This window comes from Electrophorus electricus, chromosome 24 (assembly GCF_013358815.1).
Source record: "Electrophorus electricus isolate fEleEle1 chromosome 24, fEleEle1.pri, whole genome shotgun sequence".
Lineage (NCBI taxonomy): Eukaryota > Metazoa > Chordata > Actinopteri > Gymnotiformes > Gymnotidae > Electrophorus > Electrophorus electricus.
The window spans coordinates 6,515,855-6,533,591 of record NC_049558.1 but is presented as its reverse complement, the minus strand read 5'-3'; the positions used below and the strand labels follow the sequence as shown (position 1 = coordinate 6,533,591).

At 43.3% G+C, this 17,737-nt stretch overlaps 1 long non-coding RNA gene across 4 annotated transcripts in view; it reads right to left on the bottom strand.

The window, feature by feature from the left end:
- Nucleotides 1–191: 191 nt before the first annotated feature.
- Nucleotides 192–17,737, bottom strand: part of LOC118240711 — a 58,620-nt gene continuing 41,074 nt past the window's right edge. For 3 of the 4 annotated variants that reach the window (XR_004775584.1, XR_004775585.1, XR_004775587.1), the window contains one exon: nucleotides 1,891–5,142. This is a non-coding gene — a long non-coding RNA (uncharacterized LOC118240711). Of the gene's footprint in view, nucleotides 616–1,890; nucleotides 5,143–17,737 lie in introns of those variants that run through there. The other variant, XR_004775586.1, reaches the window with a different exon arrangement.

Below are 17,737 nucleotides of genomic sequence, written 5' to 3'. Positions count from 1 at the left end.
TATTCAAAGTACATCTTTGCCCGTTTATATATATATATATATATATATATATATATATATATATATATATATATATATATATATATATATATATATATATATATATATAATTAGAACTAGTATAAACTTTAAATATAAACTTTAAATATTTTTTATACAAATATTTTTATTTCGATAGAATTGGTGTGATGGTGTCAATATACCAGTGAAAATGGCGATTTTATGATGCCCAGATATAGTGTATAGCCTACGATTATCGACGTGTGTGATTATGGAGGACGCGCAATTATTAAATCTAGTAGCATGTATTTTATAGAAGATTCGAAGACATGTCTTTTAACCAGTTTCTGAATGATGGTAATTTTATTGTAATTTTGATCGTGAACTGATTCGGAATCGGTTCATTTGCAGTGCGAGGGTGTCTTAACCCCGACATTTCAGAGGCTACCAAAAGCAGGGGTTGAAGCGCTGTGTAATGGTCGTCTTTCACGACTGAACTGCTGATACAGCGCTTATGAATGAAGTGTCTCGGGAGGCCTTCCCCGAGCGAGTCTCATTACGCTGTCCATCACGACGCTCCACGCAACCGCGCGAGGGGGTAGACAGCTCGCGGTTCTCCGGTCAGTCTCTGGTTAAGTAAATAACATCCAATGTGCTATCGCTGTATTCTACATCACCTTAATATAACTTATGTATCTTTCAAGAAATGCTCTCGTCTTTCCCTAATCGTCTAACCATTCTTGGTCCTACAGTTTTACTTATAATTTCTTGTCAATATCCCTATAGTGTTGCAGTGTAGGAAAATAAGCTCTCTTCTACTTTGAAAAGACTGACGGATAACAAGCTAATCTTTTCGACGTGTTCACAGTCTCTAATAATATTTGTGCCTTTTGAAGCACAAACTCGTTTAAGTCACTGTATGCCTTGGATTTTGAGGCCAAAGCACAAAATGTTTACTGTTTGCTTTCCACTGCCATGGAAGGTGCTTTGGGAATTCTGTCACTTATTATCATACATTGGGATAATGTGATCATGACCTCGTTTAGGGTGAAATAAAACTGGTATTGCTCTGGTTGTCTTCTGATGGCTGTCAGTGTAGTTTTGTCCTGGGTTTTGTACACTGGGGTTTGTGAGTCTTAGATGACGTGGATGTATGGGTTCACTCTGTGATTTCTCTATGACGTTATGTTTGTATCTTTATAAGATTGCACGGCCATGTTTTGGTTGCTCTTGATTACAATTAAAACGCCTTGACATAATGATGAAGGCACAGGTCACACTCTCTCTTGTAACAAGACATATTTCTGGATAATGATTGCAATGCAACTTATGCACTGTTGCGTATGTCCTGGACATTTATAAGGGACTGATATCATTGCATTAGGCTCTTAATCTTTGGCCTTCCCTGTACTTTTTCTCCTATAGTCTGCAGTACCACACACCAACCCCCCAACCCTCCTGGTCTGTGTGTGTGTGTGTGTGTGGTGTGTGTGTGGTGTATTCCAGGAGTCCAGTTGTGCATCGTGGAGCAGCAGAAGCAGGCTGGGGAATGCATTGCTGGAGTCAGGCTAATCTGGGTGAGCAGAGGGGCTGGCTCCTGTCTGCCTGTCTGCCGCTGCCCTATCTGAGTCCTCAGTTCTCACCCCCTTACTCCCTATCTCTGCTCCTGCACTGGGGCACAGCAGGGATACACACACACACACACACACACACACACACACACACACATGCACGCGCACGCATGCATGCGCACACACACACACACACACACACACAAGCATACACACATACGCACACGCATGCACACACACGCACACACACACACACACACACAAACATAAACATCTGCGCACACACGCACATGCACAAACATGTGCACACACACGCATACACTGACACACACACTTAAACATGCATGCGCACACACACAGACACACTTAACATTTAAAGAAACTTTTTGTTTTCCGGTAGAACACCAATGTCAGCTGTCAGAAGGTAAAGATGATTTGCATTATGAAACCCAATACACATCAACGTGTGTGTATTTGTATATGTAACTAAACGTAACATAACACATGTGTATTTATCAATGTGTGTGTATTTGTCAACATGTGCGAATTTGTGCATGGATACAATGACTTCACCACCCTGGGGATAATGTGCAAAGAACAACTGCTGAGGTTGACTGCAAGAGGAACACCCAGAGCTCGCACAACAAGGAAAACTGAGAGTGGGAAAGCCCTTGCTCTCCATGACCCTGTCAGCAGGTCAGACACAGGGCCCAACCTCCTCCAAGTCAAACAACCAATCACATGGTAAAATTGGTTGCTATACAGCCAAACACCTTTATCACTCAGCCTGTGAATAAGAGAGTCAGTAGTTAGCCAGCATACCGGAGCTTTGAGGCAGAACTGAACAAGCTTGCCACAGCTGTGATACCAGTCTGTAGTCACACAAGGCAACACTCACGACTGTGATGAACGATGCTCAGACAGGCTGATTGTTAGGTTCATAGTGCAGGGTTTACGAGGATGCTGCGTTGCTCATTGCCAGAGGAGACAATGATTGCAATTAGTCTTTAGTACCCGGGAAATGAGTACCAGACTAAAGGAATTTGAACAGTCCAGCAAACTGTAAGGCTATCGAGCGGGGCCTGTGTCTGCAGCACACGCTGCTGGCTGGAGGGACAGACCCTGGAAGCATGGTTGGCTCAGCAGGGCGGGGCTGGGTAGAACAGGGGTCATTGGCGGGTGACCCAGTGGCAGACAGGTATGCCACAAGCGACAGCATACACACACACACACACACACACACACACACACACACACACACAGAAGAGGTGAGTCTACAGAGTGTTATTTGCTTGACCTAGCCTAGAATAACACATGCTCATAATCTTTATGGTATACACATACACACATAAAGAATGTAAAATGAGGAGAGGTGGAATAGTATATACCAGCAAATCAGTCAGGCAGGCTGACAATGTATTTGGTGAGCCAGTGTTATTTGTACAATACCAATACCTGCTTGTGTGTGTGTGTGTGTGTGTCTGTGTGTGTGTGTGCACGGGCGTGTGTGGGCGGCTGAGTGAAAACAGCTCGTGCAGCATATTTCCATGATTCTGAACCTCTGCATAAGCAGTACCTATTCCTCAATTTGACTGTGTATCCATGGGTTAAACCTGACAATCATTTAACCCAAGTCCAACACTGCTCCTTGCTTAAAGCCACGCTGTCCGGCTCCTTTCAATAGCAGCTCTTTCCCCACACCTCTCAATGCAATCACACACAGAATCACTCACGGGAGATAAGCCGGAGTGATCCGGATGTGAGGACAGATTTGGCTCAGGATGGCTATGAGGGACATGGACTCCATAAACTATTCATGGACCCCCACAGCGTTACCATGTTCTCGGTTTTCCCATGCACTGAGCAAGTCTTGCTGAAACTAGAGCATTTTGTTCACTTGTGGGGATCAGCTTTTACAGGTGGCAATCCAGATGTCAGCACTTGTAAACCATAACAACATGCGGCTGCTCAGCTTGTGGCTCCACAAGCCTATGGTCCTTGGGTTATTATAAACAAGTGCTAAAAATGCACTCTCAGCATGTCTGTGACGTTACTGTTTTATCACATAAACCGGTCGATAGGTCTATGACTGGCTTATCGAGCTCAACAGCCAGATGATGCCGGTTCGCTTCTGAGCGCTTCACACGCACGAAATCCTTCAGAACTGAACTGTACTGGACCAAGAGGAATGTAACTGAAGCTCTGGGAGAATGTCCTTGGTCACGTAAAAGGACAGCTAGCCTGGCAGAAAAGATGGAGTCTGTCCTTACCAGGAAAGAAAAGGCCTCTAATATTGGCTTTTAACTTGAAGTTTAATAATGCTGATGCTGACTGAAATGCAGAAAATAATGAAACATATAATGCAAATTCAAGACCTGGGCTCTGAGTCTGTTGTGGTTCTAGTTATATAGGTATTGTTAGATATCTTTTGGTAATATGTGTATGTACAAACATGTCAAAATGAAAGGCTGGAGAACTAGCATCTTGACTTATACGGCATAGTGTTCCTATGTTAGGTAGGGACTGTCATAACGTTGCTTCTTTCTTTTTGTTTTTATGGGACGACGTATTTTGGTAAAGATTAAGTGTTTTTCTTTGTGATGTGGGCAGCAGCAATGAACAGTTAAATAGGGTGTAAAACATCACCCCTTTCGGAACCATAAAAAGCTCGTTTACACACTTCATTTACTCCAACCACACACACACATGCGCTAAGCTCTGCAACCAGCTGTCAATGGGCCAACTGCTCACCACTAATAAACTACTTATTTACAGAAGGTGGGGATTGGGGCAGCTATTGGAAAAACACACCCAGTGTGTGTGCGTACGAGTGTGTGTGTGTCTGTGTGTGTGTGGTTGATTCACTGATGAGCTTATTGATCATGGTAAGTATCCTTTGGTCACTAACCTTTGAGAGCTTTGTCAGTCACAGCAAACAGAAAGAGAAGAGAGGGGGAAAGAGTAAGAGAGAGCAAGAGAGAGAGATTTGGTTTTAGCCAATATTCACAGGGCTGACTATTATATAAAGCTACAATTACATCAGTTTTTCCTTCAGGCTTTGAAATTCTTCCTACTTCTATTAAACACGTTTGTCAACCTCCTTCACTGATTTTGCTTTATATTTTTATTGCGTAATACAATATATTAGAATGCATATTTAATCCAAACAGAGTTTTATAAAGCACTGTCACAAACCTGCATTCTCAATGAAAGCTAGAAATGGTATCCAAATAAGTTGCTCACCATCACCTGAAAAACTCATGAGCTCGCTCTCCCCTTTCAACATCTGACCAATCAGCTTTGGCCTCGCGCCATCATTTCATAATCATTGGTAAACTTCACGACCATAGATGAATCTGTTCTGTTAACACATAAAAATAAAAGGATACTTTGTACAACGAGGTCTCTTAGAGTCTCCCTCTCCTCCTCCACTGTCCTTTTCTGTCCGTTTCTTCGCATGTTTGTCGACCACTCATGTTATCTGGAGAAATTCGGACCGATGGGATGGAGGAAACCACTGATAGCATCACCATGGTGAGCAGCTTCCTTTGGGAATACATCACACTAACAGCTAAAAGGAAAAGAAAGCAAAGCTGAACTGAAGAACTGCATTGTCATTTCATACTTAATTGCAAGGATGCTTAACAGTTAAAGGCATTACGCGTTTAGCCTAAGTGTATTATAAGTACTAAACCAAACTACTTTATAGAGTCCATACACTGATATGGGCCACATTTTCAATTATTCATAAATTATATGCTTCAGTGATTTTTTGCCATCGTATTAAGCAGAGGTAATTAGGAAAGAATTAAGATAATTGTAATGATATCTCTGAGGAGCCAAAGCAACACAGCTCTTATTAAGAATCATCATATAAAAGTATTATAATGAAATCACACTGAGGCCCAATTATGCAATTATGCTTCTGAGTTTCAGTAGGATCTACTGCATTAGTATGCCAACACACATACACACACACACACACACACACACACACATACACACACACACACACACACACAGAGGGAACGGCTTCACCATTCTGCAGACAGCATACAGAAAGAAAAACCCAAAGACCTGCTTTATGAACCTCTTTAAACACAGTAGGCTACTCACACAGGGCAAAAACAATGTGAATTTTAACATGTTAAAATGTACAGAAAAGGTCAGTGTGTAAGAGCAAAGAACTGCTCGAGGGCAGTATAGCCTCAGTCAGCTGTGGGGCAGAGATTAGCAGAGCAGAGCATGTGCGCTATCACTCTGGATCACCTATCTAATGTAAACACCTCTCGTCACACACACTGTTCTGCCGACTCACTGCTGCAAAGGCTGGAGGAATGCTCAGGTGTTCAAAAACTCACAGACTTAAATGCATTCAAACACACATTTGGAGTGAATTTGAAGTACAACGGCTGTGCATACATTCGTTACAACACATAAAGCAGTAATATTGTATATGTGTGTGCCCTTAGACTCTTGATTCTATATTTGATAATTGACAAAAGATATCTAATTGAGGTTGGGCTGTCTTGATTTGCACTGGGGCCTTCATAGTGTGTGTGAGTCACAGGGCCTACACAGAGTGTGTGTAAGGCCCATTTGGAATTTGATTTATTTGCTGACTATCTTTCCAATCATTTGCAAAGGAGTTACACAAGAGTTATTGCCCCAATCAGCTTTACCTTACTAATAATGCTGAGGGATGACAATTCTTATCACTCACTTGCTCACACACACACACACGCACACACACACACACACACACACACACACACACACACACACACACACACACACCAAAGATCCTAGAAAGCTTAGCTTGCTGTAAAATCTCATCTGTACAGGTAATATTTGAAGTATGCTGAACTATGTACAGCGTATTTACTACAAAAAAGATTTAGGTTTAGATTTAAGTCATAAATATACTCGTATTTGCATACTAAATACTAACATGCACAGACATTACAACATTAAAAGTTAAAGTGATAGTTACCTAATTTGAAGGTAGGCAGTTTAACCACAAATTGGATTACACACGTATTTTTTTCTCAGTGTGCTGAGATAACAAGTTATTTAGACATCTATTCATTATGCTATGCTAAACGACGTTAATGGCTCTATCCCACCTTCGGAAAACGTGTAAGAGAGAAATCGAAAACAATGCACCAGGGACTTTGAAAAAAAGTTAAGTGAACGAACTATAAAGCTAAGCTTGTCTTACGGCATATTATCGCCTCCTGTAAGATTAAACGTTTCTTTAGGCAATAATGCTGTTTCTGTGAGCTATTTTCAAGCTTGGGTCTTTCTCCTTCACTCGCTTCAATTTTTACATGGCCTACTGGACTTATTCGCGCAACATCAATTAATTAATCATTTAAAAAACGTGGCAGAAAATACTTATTTAAAAATGGACTAATGCTATTATTACATTAGGCAAAATGCCATTTAAATAAAAGTACTATTAAGACATAATAGGCTAAGAGGAAGACGTTTAATTTGAAGGAAACAAAGTAATACCTCTTTCACATGTATGTATGTATGTACGTATGTATGTATTTATTTATTTATCCGTGGTAATGACTGGTGAGTAGGGGAATGTTTGAACACCATTTTACGCTTGCCAATTGAACTCTGTGGATTTCAACAATAAATTGGATGGTCTAATAGAACACATGAAACGCATGTGTGGCTAACTGGTCATGTATATCAAGTCTTGTCCTATTAGTATTATTAATATTATTACGAGGTACTATTATTATTTTTGTTATTATTATTGTTGTTGTTTTTGCTGTTGATATCGATTATTAAATTGTTGTTATCGATGATTGTCGATGGAATATTGTCACATCAGTTTAAGTGCACAAATTAAACATAATTACTCATGAGTTGTTCATGTCACCCCATTATTTATTTTATATAAGAATCCTTCAATGACCGCAGTTTTGAGAAAAATTGAAGATACGGTCGTTGCTGTATATTCTGTTTGATTTTGATTTTAAAAACAATTATTAATAATACAATTATATCTTAATGAGTTTTTGTTTAGCGGAGGAAGTGTTCTCTGCAGTTCGCGCGTAATTCTCATTTTTACTAAAGTCAAATTAATTATTAAATCAAAAAATTAAATTAAATACACCGTTAACGTTATACTATTGTACTACTCTTATTAGGTTGCAGTGCTTGAAATGCCAATTCCATATAATTTATCAATACAATATCAATTACAATAATAATCAATAATTATTGTTCAAAAGGCAGGGTTGCCCCACTAAGCCCTCTTTTAGGATAAAAACGTGGCGGCCTTCGCTCCTCTCGCTCATAGGCAGGCAATATACACCAGGTACGGATGTTCAATATTCTATTAAGAAAATAAACGTTTGACAGTAAAACCACAGGCAGTGCTATTACGCTAAAACATATGGGCACAATAGCAATAAGTAACGCGCTTTAATTAAAAGGCCATTTTTAAATACCGTATGAAAATCTTGAAAGAAACATCCTAATATGTTCTAATATGCTTTCACTATAAGAATGTGTTATGAATAGTTAAAATGTCAAGATGATCCACATTTTAATGATGGTGTTTGTGGTGTTTTGCAAAAAGCAGGAGTTTGAGGAGGACACATAGGGGTTTTTGGCTACAACAGCAGCAATATTTCTAGCTGCTGCCTGAACTGAATATTGAACTGAGAATAATGTTCCTCAGGCTGTGAGAGAAACAGGGTATTAAACAGTGATTTACATATATCTGCATTCTATTACCACAGGAAATCTTACCGCAGACAATACCCTACATGAACCACTAGATGGAGGACTTACAGTATTTACCTTGTCTGGCACTAATTACTATTTCCCTCGCTCTCTCTTTTTGTTCTTGTGCTGACAGAGGCCATTAGAGTGCTTAGCTAAGTCTCCAAAATCATATTAGCCAGCACTTCACTAAATAACGCAAGCCTTTTTCATCAAATCACCTCTAGTGAACGACAGGCTATTATTGGAAACTAAGCAGCGCAAGAGAGCGGGGGGATGTGTGTTGTGTGGCCGCTTTGGTGGACAGGAGTGACAAGCTTCACTCATACCAAATCACTCGATCTCTTAGTATTTCCAGTTGATTCGTTCACCATCCTACATGATAGACCAACAAATTAAAACTGGCCATTAGCAAACTTGACAGTTTTGGGGTGGAAAAGCTATCTGAGCCAACCAGTAATGGGTTCTCGTAAGAAGGTCTGTTTTTTATTGAGCATAATAGCTTCTATATGCTACAGGTGGGAGCGGTGGAGCAAAATGTGCTTAGGTATTTTCCCATCTCTCTCTCTCTATCTCTCACCCTTTCTCCCTCAAGAAACACTTTATGCCACACACACACACACACACACACACACACACACACACACACACACAAACAAAACATAAATGAAGAAACTAAATTATTGGGCCGCAAGAATATCACATCACCAAATAGTGTATCCTCTCATCTTATAAGGAAGTACCGTTAGATTTGCTGTTAGCGACGCAGAACAGGGTCGATGAAGTAATGACTTAAAAATCGTGTCACAAAAATCAATGTCGCCGAGACGACTTTGTACGGTCAAAAATCAGTCTGTATGCTAAAGGGATGAACCGGCAATGACAGATCGACTGTACGTCTTCTTCCATCTTCTACATATCTCACCCCTTTTCCTCGTCGTTTCACTTTTCGGGAAATATCCCCGATGGTTTGGATAAAAGGGCCAAGAGAAAATCGCGAGACAGAGCCGGGCCAAACGTTAAAAGATCCTTGAAGATAAGCATGAAAATAGATAGCGCTTTAAGGCACAGTTCCTAGAAACGGTTTAAGATTTAACGGTTTAAGATTTTAAAAAATACAAACAAATTATTTGTGCACGGTCGAATCATTTAAAAAACGCTTCTCACTGAAAAACCCCCCAGCTCCAAGCTATTGCGTACTGTATTTCAAGCATTTACTTAGAGAGGAACAGCTCGCATGGTAATGACGGGCATCGATCCGCGTTGCTTTAGGCTATTAACGGGACCCGGTCTGGCGCGCTAATAGGGCTCCGCTTATTCTGTGGAGGTTTAATTAGCCTCGCGCTGAAATAGTGCTTACTACTAGGCCTTGCCATTCGGCCGTCACCGTGCCCTGCAAAGGCACTCATTTCACGGGCGGCTGGGACTCGGGATGAAGGCCCTGTTCAGTCATGTGAAGCGTTCATTAGCGGGCCGGCCAGGCGAGTTTGTCCACTGCGTGGGCCTCGGCTCGCTTATACTGTATGTCCTTGCGTTTACCTGCATGCTCGTGCGTAGCTCAGCGAATGCGAAAATTAATTAAATGCCGTGTGGCTTCAGAAGGTCTGATGGGAAAATGGCGTTGACTCTGAGATTGCGAACTCAACGTCCTTGTTCCTCTAGTGCACAGTCACAGTACGGGTATATTGCGGTGGACTTTATCCACTCGCAGAGTGGTTTTTGGTCTCACTTTATGATGAGTGAGTTCCCCATGTTCTCTATTCTCCTTCAAACTCGCCGGTGTGTCTGTACTTGTTTCTCACACACTCTCAATTTCTTTCCTGAGGAGCGCGTCTTCCCGGGTATGAACTCTAGCATGTGTGTCCTGTGCGAGATAAGCGAGAACAAGGCAAGGCTCATTCGCCTCCCTCAGCAAAACCGAAGATGAATAAACAAATTAATAAATTGCGCAGACACCGGGGGACACAGAGTGGGCGCAGTGGCGCTACACGTGCGCCCCTCTTTTTAATGTGCCTCTCGTGAAAAGAGTAATTTATTCACAGAGAGCAGATTAACTCAGGCAGAGGCAGGGACTTCATTTTCCCATTCTCTCCTGGGGCCCTCACGCCTGACTCGTGTCATATTTACTGTATAATTGATTTTTAAGCGCATTCTTCATCTCCTTTGCTTTTGCTTGCGTCTCCACCCACAGGCACTGATCTCGCTGCACCCCTCCCGCCCCTCATAGGGGGCGCTAAAGAGCGATTAATCTTTCCCCTGTCCTCTAACCTATTTCTCGTTCATTAACTCATCTAACAGAGAGAGGGTATGTGGTTGGGATGGGGTGGGGGTGGGTTGGGGTCTGACCTCAAGCGGGCATGGATGCTTTGATTGCAAGACATCAAAAAGTGCCAGAGCACTTTGCTACTTGGGGAGGGGGCAGCAAGGGGGAGCCATTGCTAATCAATCCATGGATGCATTGTAAAATCAATGTGCTGTATAATTAGGGCAATCCAAGGGTAAAAAAAATCTCTGCTCTGCACTTTGGCTTCACTGCAGTCATAGGCATTGGAAATCTCTCTCTCTCTCTCTCTCTCTCTCTCTCTCTCTCTCTGTCTATTGTGCCTTAATATTACTGTTATTTAAATGATGCTTCGTCAGTGTATCACTCTTGCTGCTTTCTGGAATTTGATGGGTGGTAATATAGTGTATGTGCGATGTGCTCCACGTGATTAGATTTGAATCCTGTGTGAATCCAGAAGTGTACAGAAGCAACTTAATGGCTCAGAACCAACCAAATGGCTCCAAACAGAGTGCTGGTGCCTGGCTGTCAGCAGGACAATGACCCGGGTCATGCTGCTCATGCAACTATGGAGAGTTCCAGGGTTAAACAGAGGAAGGCGCTTGACTGGGTTCAGTCACCTGAACACTGAGCATGCAGCCCAATTCCAGGCTCATTTACTCAAGGTAAGATGGAGGACCAAAAGACCCTCAAATAGGCATGACCTGAAAATGACTGCCTTACAGTACACTGCAGTGCCTCACTAGGGAGGTCACTCAGCACGTGGTGATATCTATTGTTCACAAATTAAATACAGGCTTTGACTGCCAAGGATTTATAATCAGGTATTAAGCATGACGGTTGCACTTAAGGTTATGTTCATTTGTCCAGTCACTCCTGGTCCCATGAAGTAAGGATGTTATGTATAGAAAGGACCGTAATACCTACAAGATTCAGCCTGTATGGATGAAAATCCATGTTACAGTTGATATTCTGCAGTCTGCAGTTCATGTCTCGTGAATTTAACCGCCTTTCTCCTGAATGGATGTCCAGTCATATTAAGAATGGGTTTCACCTCACTGATACATTCAATGAACGAATGCTGCAGTCCTTAAATAAGGTTCAAACCTGGTGTTGCTAACCAGTCAGTGTCCATTACAGGAGAGCATGTCCCATTACTGAAGAAGAGTATCCCAAATTAAATGCACTCAATGAAAATGCAGGTTAATGTATTAAAGGTCAATGTGTTGCTCGGTGCAGAGATTCTGATGGCGTATTGCTGAAGTGGCATGTAGCGGTGGTTTGCTGCAGTGATTTCTGGGCTGTTGTAAAAAGGTCTCTACTGCAGGCTTTCCCATCAGAATGCAGCAGGATGCACTAGCCCTCCTATTGTGATGTATATGAAGTTTTCTTTGTAACGGAAACCCTCCTAGTGAGCAAAACATAGGGAACGGGCTAATATGTAGATGCGGATACATCCTGACACACACACACACACACACACACTCACACTCACGCACGCACGCACGCACGCACGCACGCACGCACACACACACACACACACACACACACACACACACACACAAAACGGAGTCACCCCTCTCTGTGTTCTCCTTCAACTAAATCCAATCCAACGTTGCAGTGCTGGTGACCTACATTCTGTCCAGCATCCTCTAGATGGACCCCATAAGTAAGTGAGGAACCACCGCTGTAGATGCATGAAAGAGCGAATGAGGGGGAAAAAAGAAACATGAAGAGTGGAGGTTTAGTCAGGGCTCACAGAAATATATGTAAAAAAAAAAGTAACATTTTTTGGAAAAAAAAATTTGAATATACAGTTGCATAGGTGCACATACTACACTACACTACATAGAACGCGTAGTATCTGCCTTTATCTTCCCACATTTATATATCTGAATCTTTCCAAGAACACGTCACTATCAAGGATATCGATATCCAGCTTAAGCAGACAGCCGGTTTTTGCAATCGGTTTAGCTTGTTAAACTTAGCTCAGAGGCATTCGGCCGTTTGTGATGATATGTTATCAGCCCTTACCGCGATACGCAACTGCTGCAACAATCCTACCTGCAGTTTCAGGAAATGGCCAGTAGAGGGAGACTACTAACAATCGCAAAATACCTGCAGGACCTTTTTCATTTTAATCCGTTTAGAACAGAGGGCAAGACCTTAGTATACTGAGCACACAGATCTAATAAGGTCCTTACCTACGATTTCTCCCAATGTCACTTAAGACTGCTCATTGTTAACTTGCTCTACAAGTGGGAATGAATGTAAAAGATGCAGACTGAGGCAGTGGACGACTTACGAGAGAGATGGTGGCTTGACCCTTTGGAAGTTAATGTGGTCTGAAGTAGTGTGCAGGGAAAAAAAGATCCCTTCAGATTAGGTCATGATAAAGGGAGAGAGCAACAGAATGTGGAAGTGTCTCTTAGGAGGAAGAGCGTGAGAGTTGAGCAGAGAGGGGGGGGAGAGAGAGAGAGAGAGAGAGAGAGAGAGAGAGAGAGAGAGAGAGAGAGAGAGAGAGAGGGAGTGCTGACTATAGCCGAGCACAGCCTCTTTCCTCTGTGCCTCTTTCTTAATCACGGCATTGATTCCTGAAGCTCATGGCTTTAGAGAGAGAGAGAGAGAAAGAGAGAGAGAGGTGGGGATGGAGGGGAGGTGTTGGTCAGAGGGTGGCCATGCCGACCGTGACTGCAATGCAACCTGCAATCACAGTGTGCTCACCAGTATAGACTGTGTCCATATTGATAGAGAGAACCTCAAAAAGCACGCGTAACATCTCAAGTGATTCATCCTCATGATAATATGGTTAAAAAAAAATAATAATAAAAATAAAAAAAACCCAACCCAGAATAAATTATTGTTACAGCAAATAACTCTTACTGCAGCCATGGCAATCAATAAATATTAGTAGTGGTCTAATTACTTTTAGGAGGACAGCAATTAAATATTAGTACCCCATATAATTGAATTAAACACTTAATTCACCAACATTAACTATCAAGAGAGACGTTTAATCAAAAGGTGTTTCCTAATGCAGTACATGTACAAAAAAAATCCCAGTATTTTTTTCGATTTACGTTTCAGAATCAGTTCTATTAACACATTTTCTGAAGTTAGTAAAAAATGAACAAACAAACAACAATAATAATATGTTCTCTTGCCCTCCAAAGATTTTTTTTATGGAAGTGCTATATATATTGTTTGAGGGAACATTTTGGAAGTTTATTAATTGGATGGTTTCTTTGGTCTGAGTTGTATATTTGAACCTCTGGCCTGCTCAATATGAAAGATTATACAAAAAGCCCTCAATTACCACTCTCAGAGGAATTATGGGTGCACAATCAATACTTCAACATCTTACAACCAACTCATGGATGCTCTCTCTCATAACAATATACATCAAATTGCTAAATGGTTATAAAAGTGTTTGCAGACCACATAATTTTGTCATGAAGTGGATAAAACTTCTGATTCTGTGATTTAAATGGTCAAGTTTTTACAAGTAAATTTTTCCAATAACTTGTGTGTGTGTGTGTGTGTGTGTGTGTGTGTGTGTGTGCATGTGTGTGTGTGAGTGTGTGTGTGAGAATGAGAAAGAGAGACAAAGAAGCTCTGAAATTTCTGGATCTTTTGCTGTGGTGTCCAGAACGCCCATCTACTGCTGTCCAAAAACAATCGTTTGACATGTGACTCCACCCCATAAAACAGAAAGGCAATTCCTTGCACTCCTCTGGGTCTGCATTACACCCTACTTCAGCATTAAACTCAGCTGGTCTGCATGTTTGGCTAGTTCTGCTGTGCTTCCCTCAGTGGGCTGCAAGCTCGCGAGTCTCTCCAGCTATAACGAGCACAGAGACCCCAAACTGGTCCCACCAGTTATAACGTGCACAGAGTCCCAAACTGGTTCCACCAGTTATAATGTGCACAGCGACCCAAACTGGTTCCACCAGTTATAACGGGCACAGAGACCCCAACTGGTTCCACCAGATGGTCAGAAATGTGGTGCATCGTCTACAAAATTGCACATTATGAGTTTATACCCACGAAAGCTGTTCCCCTGCTGCAATGGCCATGGCAGGAGACAGGGTCTCTGAGGGGTCCCCTAAGTGAAACCTGGGTGACCCAAACAGAGCTGATTGCGAAATACAGTCGGCCTCTCCTAAAAAGCCCTCAGTTAGTCTTTTAGGCTGCAGTTAAAGTGTTGCTCATACATGCATGGCATGGGGTAAGACAGAAGGAGAGAGAGAGAGAAAGGTAAGGGAGAGGGGTGTGTGTGTGTGTGTGTGTGTGTGTGTGTGTGTGTGTGTGTGTGTGTGTGTGTGTGTGTGTGTGTGTGTGTGTGTGTGTGTGTGTGTGTGTGTGTGTGTGAGAGAGAGAGAGAGAGCTGGGGGGGGGGGGGCTTCTACAGGGATGGTGTGACCTGAAAAGCATAAAGGGGTAAGACAGCACCTTCAAACGGAGGATGGGGAAGCACGAACCCTGGAGGGCGGACAGTGGAAAGGGTCATAAGCTGGGCTCAGGGTCTGCACAGGTCACGGCAAATGTGGGAATACACACTGTGCATACAGCCATGGTGTCCATGCAAGCACACTACACTTCCCAGCAAGGTGGTTGGCTGGAATGGAGTAGCAGCGTTAGGCCCAGGCGTGCAGGCTCAGGTATTTACATGCCCACCAAGCTAACCAGTGTCCTAAGTGATGTGGTGTTTTTTTAAAGTTAGCTAAGCAAGATTGATGAACTTTGATACATTTAATAACATGCAAACTAATAACTGCATTTGCTTTATGGCTAATATACATGCAGTGGCCTCGTCTCCCTCTTCAATTCAAACACACACACACACACACACACACACACACACACTGCATTTTTCATTATACAAGCATTACAATACACACACACTGCATTTTTCATTATACAAAAAAATCAAATAAACAACAAGAACAAAACAGGCATATGTGCCAAAACATTCTTACCTTTTTCATTATGAAGACATCTTATCTCCTTTAAGGACTAAATGCGCTCACACTCACACAGTCACGCACATACACAAATACACAATCAGCGGAATCTTCTTTTGCCTCTTTAAAGCTCACCACCGAGGCTGAAACTATATTTCATGCACCTACCAGTCCTTAAAAAATAAGCCTACAGTCACCTTACAGAACATTATAAACCACAAGTTCAAGGTCATAATAATGAGGGGGAGAAGGAGAGACGATAGAGATGTGCGTGACATTTGCACTCACATCGTCCAGCAGAGGAATCGATGCTCGCTGGTGTCCTGCTAATTTGTGTTTTAGCTGTCAGATGCCCAGTGGGACTCCATGATGGATCCATTTCGCATTGACTGGAGTGGACGCAGAGCACAGTTGCAGTGGCGGGGTGGGCTTCTCCCCCTGGTTACGTGGAAGCTACACTGGCCGGCTCTACTGGCCAAATGTGCAGCAGCTGAGGTGCATTTTTTGCCGAAGCCCACATTCACTTTTAGGAAGGCTTTGCCCCGTCTCATGGAGTGGTGGAGGTGGAAAGCCTGAACAGTTCAGTTAAAAAATAACGTGGTTGGTAGGTTGGGTCTGGAAATAAAAAACGAAGCCTGCGGTTTGACCCAAGTCGTTGATACCAGTCATGTGGCCTGCCTCTGAGCTGCCAATCATGTGACCGAGCGGCTCCCTGGACCGCAGCGGCTGCTCCGTTTCCCACCTTGCGCCGGGGTGGCCTTTCCTTTCCAGTTGATCTAGTTCTCCAGCCCATTGTTCTAAATGCAGCAGCGTGGCGCCGGCGTATGTAGACCACGCAGGCCTCTGTGGGACCACAGGCTAGATTTAGCCCCTTCCCCAGCTGGAGGGCTCCTTGGGTAGGCAGTACTGCCAGCGGCAATCATCGCAGCTCCGTTTTGCCGGCGGGGCGAGACATGGCCCGGAGACGCCCCTCGAGGACGCTTCCTTGCGGCCGTGTTAAGGGCGACCTTGAAACGTGACACGGAACAATAAACTCCAGATCAACACACGGGCGCGAGACAGACAGAAGAGTCGGGCGACACCTGTCACTCTGCGTTTGCTTTATGGCTGTCAGTGGCAGCTGGGTCACTGGTTTTCTCCTGTTCTCTCTCTCTCTCTCTCTCTCTCTCTCTCTCTCCATTAATCCTTCCCTCTCTCCCTCTATCCCTCATTTTCTCTCTCTCCCTCTCTCTCCCTGTATCTCTCCATCGTCTGAGTTTAGCAGATTCAGCAGAACGGGAGCCACCGACCTTCAGTGAAGGGAGAAGGAGGTGGCAGACGGAGAGGTGGGGAAGACAGAGAGAGAGAGAGAGAGAGAGAGAGAGAGAGAGAGAGAGAGAGAGAGAGAGAGAGAGACAATAAGCAAGAGCTCAAGGGAGAAAGAGAGATCAATTTGGCACCTGCCGCACAGGGAGCACTTTTACATGAAGAGCAGGGCATGGGCCATGCAGCTACAACTAGTAACACATGTGATGTACAGTTGCACTCTCCTCCATCATCTCTCTCTCTCTCTCTCTCTCTCTCTCTCTTTCTTTCGCTCTGATCTTTCTTCCTCTCTCTCCTGCCTGTGCTTCCAGGCTTGCTGAGCTCCAACAAATGACCTGAGGATACAACCGCAGGAAAAACACCGCTGTATATTTGTATGGGGAGGGGCGGAGGTGTCAGGCTGAGGTCAGGGCCCTGGGCGAGTCTTACTGAGCAGTGAAAGCACAGAAGCGTCCTCATTCGTGCTAACGTGCAACGCGGGTTTGCTCGCTGGGAGTGGAGCACAGTGACAGAGTGACAAAGGTTGTTGTTCTCGACATGAGGGAGCACGAGCATGGAGATGACCGAGGTGAAACTTACGCACAGTGTCCAGTGTCAACGCTTGTAAGAAACACGGGTGGCTGCATGTTGCGTGGTCGGTGACGTAATGTATGAATAAAATATTAATGTACAAGCAGAAACGCCGTGCTTATGGGTGCTGAGGGAGTCCTTGCAACGGCGTAATTTTACTACACAGCACAAACGCATGCACGCGCACACACCGACGTGAACGCGTATTCACAGGAAACATCTGGGCTGAGCTGTTAAGCATGTGGGTGTGAGTGCGAGTCCATGTGGATTGGCGTGCGCGTGCACTCGTGTAAGTA